The sequence below is a fragment of the Epinephelus lanceolatus genome, chromosome 5 (genome assembly GCF_041903045.1).
Source record: "Epinephelus lanceolatus isolate andai-2023 chromosome 5, ASM4190304v1, whole genome shotgun sequence".
In the NCBI taxonomy this organism is placed as follows: domain Eukaryota; kingdom Metazoa; phylum Chordata; class Actinopteri; order Perciformes; family Serranidae; genus Epinephelus; species Epinephelus lanceolatus.
In genome coordinates, this window is record NC_135738.1 from 14,604,101 (window position 1) to 14,612,797 (window position 8,697).

Consider the following 8,697-nt stretch of genomic DNA (forward strand, 5'->3'; position numbering starts at 1 on the left):
CGCTGACGGCCCAAAAGGCCCAAAAGGCTCAACTTAAGCCATATCCCTTTCCAGAGATGGGTGTGCTCAGACACAGCTCATTTGCATTTAAAGCTACAGACAAAGAAACAGCCTTTTTTGAGCAGGGCTGAAACAGAGGGGTTCATAGGCATGCTGGAATCCAGGATTAGAGTGGATTTTAAGCAAGAAACTTCAAAGACATGTTTTGGGGACCTTTATAACCTACGTACACTTGTTGAAAAGGAGTGTAATATGTGCCCTTTAAATATATGTACATAGCAAGTAACAGTCTTGTTTTAGATGTAACTGTCAGCATCACCAATTATTTGCTTTCCTGTTATTGTAAATGACTTTTTTAAACATCCTGGTGTACTTTAAATGGGAATTCTAATTATTTTACCTATCTTGTATGTCTTTTTCAGAGGTAATAGAGTGAATATGTGTGCATTTAAGCTTGCCACTCTGAATCGATCAAGATAAGACAGTGAAAACGTTCGGAATAATGGAACAAGCTGGATAAATCACAGTGTTTGTACAGTATGTGCAAACATTTGTGTGGCTTTGACATGCATCTGCGCTGATCTTTGAGAAATGCAACAACATGAGTGAAAGTCAAGGCAGATTAATGTATTTTCTCCACTGTATTCATTTCAGCAAAAAGGTCACAGCTTAGCCTGTCACCAGTTTCTAATCCATCAGAACAAACAAGGATAAATTTCAGGATAAACGTTTGAGGGATTAAACCTGTTCTGCTCCAACGACAACACCTTCTTCCTCTTCCTCCTCCATTAGGACACCACATCACCACTGACTCCTCAACATCGTTACTGTACAGAAATAAATGACTGGCCTTTTAAGAAAGGGCTGAGAATATTTTAGGAAGTATTTAATACATTTTTTAGGCTACTGTGAATATATTTTATTGCCTGAGGTGAGAAAACAAATGATGTCCCTCTACAAAACCACTGGAGTACGTCCAAAGTGTTGACAGGAAACATGAGTAATGTCTGCCTAAGTTGTCACACTGAACAGATGCATCTCTCTGTGGATGAAATGGGGAGCAGAGCAAACAAAGTAGCATCACTCTGAGTATTCAGCTGCCGTAGTATATGTCTATATGCTTATATCAGTTATCACAGAGGTGACAGTTTAATGGGTAGGTTAAATTTAATGAGTCCTAAACCCTTAAACTTTTGTATCCCTCTCTGGAATGAGAGTCATGACGCAAACACTATCGACACATGCTTGTGGCGTATACCTGCAGCTGAGCTCGCTGCCTCATCCCAAAGAGTGCTCTTTTATTTATTTATTTTTTAAATTTAATCCTACTTGTGAGCGCCAAATTTCTTTTTCTTCTGGAGCATACTCTCCAGACTTTTCTTGGAACACACCATTTCTGCCCTAACTTCCTGCATATTCCTAGCTGCTGCTCCCCTTGTAGCTTTTGCTGGTTGACGTAAAACGCATTACTTCCGGTGTACCAGCTCAGGAAAGTCGGCACAAACACTACAGGCTGTTGCGGCAAGGATATTGCCTTTTTGTGTATGGGATACCTGCTCTATCCACTAAGCCACCTGGCGCCCTAATATGGTGGGTTTGTTAACATATCGCTGCTGATAGGGTAACACCTCTGACACACCCACCAAACGAGAGCAAATGTACTTGAAATCTTGTTGCACACTGTTTTAGGCCCTTTTAAGGAAACATGTTGTTCAGCCTGTAAACCCAGCCTGAATGCCAGGAGAAAATGTTGACGTTGCAGAACAAACATATGTTAATTTTGTATGTTATGGGTATCATAACAGCGTTTCTAAAGTGATGTAGTATATGAGCTGACTTTAGCCCCTGTTTTGCCGGGAAGCTGCAAGCGCTTAGACACACACAAGGCCGGACTGGTGAGTTGATCTGAGGTGCCCAATTTTCCGCCTCGTAGGGTAGACATATTGGCGGAACCCTTTAGTTTAAACAGACCGAGGCGGCCTTCCACAATGGGAGGGGCTGTTGAAGACTTGTGGGAGGAGCTGTTGATGACACTGCACGTGCGACCCACTGGCGGTGGATAAACAGGAAACAGCTGATAGCAGGAATGAGCAGCTAATAGCAAGAGGGAAACACAAACCTGCCAGACACTGTAAAGATGAGCAACTGGGGAGCCAAAGAATTGCGTGCCCTCCTCGTCCTCGCAAACGAAGAGGCCATTAACCGTCAGATGACGGGAACGGTGAAGAACGGGCTGTCTTACGAGAGTATTGCTGAAGGACTGAGCAGCCGCGGCTTCCCTCCCACGTCACTGTTTACGTCACACGCTGAGCTACACGTTTTGTTACTTGCTCACGCCCCCCATTGCCCCAAAAAAGGCAAATTCTGTATAAACAAAAGTAGGTAGGCGGCATTTTTCCGCACTCCCCGATTTTGTTTTTATACTGCCAATGCTGAAAAAGACTGATTGGGGTCCCTGCAAATTTGCACAACTCCTATACAAAAAGGGCTTTTGTCATCAGGAAATGGAGGAGGTGGTGAATGGTGTGACATCTAGGTGAGACGCCTGCCAAGTTGCAGGCCACTGCAGACTGTTTGAGACCAACAAACAACAAAACATTTGTTTCTCATGAGCCATTGCTGTTTTTCAAATGGCTTTTTAGCAACAAAACATGGTTGTTTTTTTAGTGACCCATCGCTGTGTATTCAGTGGGGATTAAGGCACGAAAAGCAGTTGATTTTTACCAGGACATCACTGCATTTCCAGCCACATTTAATCCACCAAAACTGGGTATTTTAAGCTCCAACATTATCTTTTCCTAACCATAACCAGGTTGTTTTTGAACCTAAGCATAACAACATTAACCACAGGGCTGTTGAAACATAAAGTGTCAACTTATCCTCGACATTATTCTGGTGTTTGGGTTGGTGAACTATAGTGAAACAGTTCAGAGTGAATGTGCCTCACATCTCTCGTATACTGTTAAATACAGAGAGCTTCCCCTGGCATTGGGGACGATTGGGTGTGAACTTGTTTGAATGTAACAGACATTCATTTATATGTAAAAGTCCCACACTCCAGTTTGAACACTACTGTTGTAATTAAGGCAAACAACTCATCTGAGATGCTTGCAAGAAAAAAAGGAAAAATTGCAATGGAGGAAATTAATTAAGGACAAATTACTTATAAATGTTGATAATGTTTAACATTGGGGAGCATTTAAAGCTGTTGTTGAACAGAAGGCTGATTACTTTTCTGGTAATTTTCTTTTCCTTTTAATTGTGCAATAATGTGTAAGACAATACAAATCATGGTGCTGAAAAAAGAAAAAGGGAATAGAGTCAGAAAATAATCAGACATTATCAAAACAAAGGCTGATTAATAAGTAGAAAAGAACTGAACTGTCCATGATGTGCACCAAACAACACAGCAGCCCATAAGAGACCAAACTGTACACAGTGTCATCCAAACTGAGCTAAAGGCAAATGATCTTTTATGTAAAACTCGGAGTGCTTGTTTCCAAAGGTCAAAGGTCACTGCTTCTGTTGATTTTGGTCACAAGTGGGACCTTTAAAGACCCACAACCCACCCAGTTACAGAGCTGTTCAGAGCAGTGGTGAAGAGTATTTCCCAGCCTCTCTGCTTGTAATGGGTCTTGCATCAGTGTGACAGAATAACAAGCATTTTGTGTGTGTGCCGCTACACTAAAAATCATTTATGGGGGTTATAATTATGTTTCAAATGCACTCATTGTAGAGCAGGAAGCATGCGGGGAGGAGGTGTGTATGAAAGCTGCAGGAGGGAAATCAGCATTCAATCATTTCAATAATCTATGAGAAGATCTCTTGTGGTTTTATATCGGTATTTACAAATAAATTATACTGTTGCTCCAAAAAAAGGGGTAATTTATTATCAGGTTTTGTGTATTTTATTAAATTTCATGAGGCATATCAAAAGCTCAGACTAATTCATAGCAGAAGTTGCCATATAAAGTCAATCTCTGAAAGTTAACAAAGACCCTTATGAAACTCCTGAGTGTGATGATATCCTGAAATATTTCTGAGTCACGTCATTTATGCCATTTTATACATGATCTCTGAAAAAGAATCACCACAAGTTTCTGCCATTAAAATACCGAGTACATTGGTGGCATTTGAATTCTGCCAAAAAAAAAGCCCATTATTTTCTCCAAAGAGTGAGCTTGTTATTTTGCTGAAAATAAATTATACTGAATATCCTCACTTCCTCTTTGGTGATGTGACCCAGAAGGATATAATGAAGAGTGATTTAAAATAAGATCTGTTTACCCTCATTTTTTTATGCTGTAAACTGCTAATCCTCCCGGGCGAAACTTGTCCTCCACATTTGACCCATCCTCAGTATTTATAGTAAGCAGAGACTTTCACAGCTGACACCAAACACAGGCGTCTTTTTAAGTGATAGAGCCCTGATAAACAGAGAGCCACACACACAAAATCCACACAGAAAGAACCAGTAATAATGATTAAAGGGACAGTTCACCCCCAAATCAAATATACACAATTTTCCTCTTACATTTAGTGCTATTTATCAGTCTAGATAGTTTTGGTGTTTTTATCGCCGTTTTGAGCACCACAGGCCGAGTGCCATTTTGTTCCATTATATTGGAGTGAAGGCAGACATCTCTACGGCCGATATCTCCAACACTCTGCAACTCACACCAAAACAATCTAGACTTGATAAATAGCACTACAGGCAGATGATTTTTATATTTTGGGGTTAATTGTACCTTTAACATAAAGTTATTTTCTCTAATTTAATTTCTTTTAACCTCTGAAATAACACAATCAGTTTAATTTTTTAAGGGTTTGTCCTCATTTCAAACCTCACATGCTGTGCTGGGGTCAGATGGCAACAGTCTGGGGGAGATTAAAGCTCAACCACCTGCAAAGAGCAGCACTGAGCGTCTGAACACACTGTACAGTAGGAGAGCCATACTCAAAACTGACATTGATTCAAACTGTATACTGATGCAACACAGGAGCTGTTGAGGCAATCATCACCGTCATCAGTGTTTTCATCACAAATTGAGTTGATTTTCAAGGCAATTTTACTTTCTTGCTAATTAAAAATCATTCACTCAGTTACATTAATATAAAGACTGAATACAGTTAAAGACATTTAATGAATAAATACAGATATGTCATATACCATATTAAATTCCATTTTCTCTTTTTGAGTTTTAAAGCAAAGTCTTTCCAGCAGTGTATACTAAAACATGTCCAAAGTTTTATAGTTTAAAGTCATTTTTTAGATGACTCTTTAATTTCATAATGCCATTTTTCATCACAAAGCCTGTTTGCCAGTCGTGTCAAACAGGCCAGAGCCCATTATGCTTCTGTCTTTTATTGTGAAGCACTTTGTGATGTCTGACCTAGAAAGGTCCAGTACAAATAAACTTTACATTACTGTCTCCGTCCTCTTTGTCTTGATCGACACTTGAAATCATGAAAGGAAATGGTAATCGGGGAAAATGGCATTGTGGAATTAAAACAGACAGAAAGGGGGCATTGTGACATTAATGACATGCAATAAAACGCTTTTTATTGTGAGGGTGATTTTTAAATATGTATTGGCTTATGTCATAATTGCATTGTTAGACCTCCATTAGGCCTCGCTTCCAGGACTGTCTCCCACCATGCAGTGGATGAGACGGAAGCTCCCACAGGGAAGCAGACAACTATTTGTTAAACCAAACAACTAGTCTTTATCATTAAACTCTTTTTTCTTGTAAAATTGAAAAATATTGTTTGAAAACACTTCCATTAAAGCATAAATCTTGGAAAACTAATGACTGATACTCAGGCTTTTCTGCGTGGAACGTACAGGTTAGTTTATTTGAGAAAGGGGACAAAGTGCAAATTACCCAATACAGAAATACACATGGTAAAACAAACAAACAAAAAAGAGAAAAAGCCAGAATTTAGCCAAGAGGCTATTTTTCTGACTGGAAAAGGTGACACAGTTGTTAAAAGCAGTAGTGAAATACAGTAGGCTACATACAGAGAACAACATTGCAAACAAGCAGGACATAGCAGCAGCAAAAAGAGAGTTTGGTGCTAACACGTGTGGCTATAATCATCTGGGAACAGTGGAGTCTCCTCTCATAGACCCCAAGTGACACGATTAGCAGCCTATTGTTCTTCTGTTCATTTTTATGAGTCAAGGGTGACTTTGTATCCGAAGCATGGATGTATAAAGAAAACTCTTCATATCTATTCTACATCTATTTATATCTTTATATCCTTTCTATCTATACATACATGATACCAAGCACAAGTTCACATATTTTATTAAGTCATCCCAACTTAAAATGTGCTTTGTTTTTTTTTCATGAAGTGTTTAGAGTGCTTGTTTGTCTATTGATTTGAGTAGTTTCAGTATAGGCTGCTCTGATTGGCCTGTGACCAGCTTGTTAAACAGTGATTCAGATGAGTGAACAGTAGCTACAGTGGCCTTTCAAACGCACTCTTGTACAACATGGCTGTCTTTATAAACTGACAGTGCCCTGCCCTCTTTTAGTAGCTCTGAAATATGTGTGGTTGACCCCGCTTGTTGCCATGTCGATAACCAGCCCACTTTGTATTCTATTGGCCATGAAAGACACAAACTGCCCCACATGAGAGACTGCCTGGCTGGCAGCGAGTCGGGAGATGGGCATGGTTAGCAAATGGGAAATGTACCAATAACATCACATTTCACAGTATTTATTAGCAAGCTAGCTAACACTCATTTGTAAAATGTGACAACTGTCACATCCGGCACTGCACACATTCAGCACGAATATCGCCTTGGCAGGCGATGGCCACTCGCCTGCAGTTGCTCATGTGTGACCATGCCCTCAAGGCCCAAATGCACTGAAAGTGATTATTGACATGCCTTGTGTAATGTTCCTGTGGTACATTGCAGGCATCAAATGTGAAATGTCAACACCACAGAAACAGCAGTATTTGGGGAAAGGTTTCTAGCAATAATTTTGCATATTACAGATACCCACATTAATTTTCTATAAATTTATATTTGAGTGATGTCATACAAAATTCCAGCACCACAGAATCAGCAGTATTTTGGGACACGGTCACTTTCTATATGTAGATAGTGACATGATCAGTAGCCTCCCCCTTAATTTTCTGTACATCTATCCATCCATCCATTTTCATCTGCTTTTTCAGGGTCAGGTCAGGAAGGTACTCCAGACATCCTTCTCCCCAGCAACACTTTCCAGCTCCTCCTGGGGGATCCCAGGGCATTCCCAGGCCAGATTATCCCCCCAGCGTGTTCTAGGTCTGCCTTGGGGCCTCCTACCAGTTAAACGTGCCTGGAAAACCTAACAGGAGGCACCCAGAAGGCATCCTGATCAGATGTCTGAACCACCTTAACTGGCCCCTTTAGACATAAAGGAGCAACGGCTCTACTCAAGCTCCCTCTGGATGTCTGAGCTCCTCACCCCATCTCTGAGGCTGAGCCCAGCCACCCTCCAGAGGAAACTTATTTGGCCACTTGTATCCACAATCTCATTCTTTTGGTCACTACCCAAAGTCCATGACCATAAGTATGGGCCAGTAAATCAAAAGCTTTGCCTTCCAGCTCAGCTCCCGCTTCACCATGACAGTCCGGCCCAACACCTGCATCACTGCTGCTGCTGCTGCTGCACCAAACCACCCAGGTATCTGTCTCACACTCCATTTTACCCTTGATTGTGAACAAAACATCAAGATACTTTAACTCGCAGTAAAAGCCTTTGCACACTTAGTCGGGTGTGTTTTATTGTTCTGTCCATTGCGAAATTCATTCTGTATACAAGACAAAATGAAAAGACACATTTTGTTCCCTGCTTGAGTTACCTCTCTGTCTGTTGCCACTCTTTCCCCATGTTCGTCATTTGGCACTGTGGTTGAAGGGGCTGAGCTGTCCTCCCTCTTTGTCTCCACACTTTTGCTCTCTGTCTGTGTGCAGTCCACATCCTCCTCCTCTTCATCATCCACTTGTATGTTATTATCTGACCTGTTGAAAGTAAGCTGTCTGAGTTATGAAAGGATACTGTGCAAGCCGTTTCTCTGTCTTGTCATGGATGTGTCCTGCTGCCACATTTTCTTCACTGATTCTTGGTCAAACAACTCCCTAAAGCAGTGGTCCCAACTGGTCCAGTCACAGGATCTAGATTTCTCCTTAGACATAAGTTTGAGGTCCCATGGTTTAATATATTCAACATCATACTTACAATTTGGCTATGTTGTTGAGCTAGTTTGCTGTCTCTGTCAAGTAGCTATCTGCTAGCCACTCTACCTCAGAAAAAGGCACTTGCTGCTGTGCTGCAAATTTACTTTACTTAAAAATAAAGATTTTTTTTTTTTAAAAATTGACATGTTTGCAAGTCACTTGCAGTTCATTCAGAATGGGCCCACGACCCAGTTTTGGACCCCGACCCCCCAGTTGGGAACCACTACTCTAAAGGCTTCTGACAGATGCAAAAAACGCAGAAACTTGGCAAACATGGTTGACATAACATGCAGTCGTATTTATTGTTGGATGGCGACAATTTCGGACGAAAAGAAAAACCAGACTGTGCAAAGGCCTTAACTTAGTACCTCACCTGGTATTTTTAATACATTTACTACAAAATTTTGGCACCCCCTCCTCTGGGTGGCGCCCTAGGCAGCTGTACATAGGAAGATACG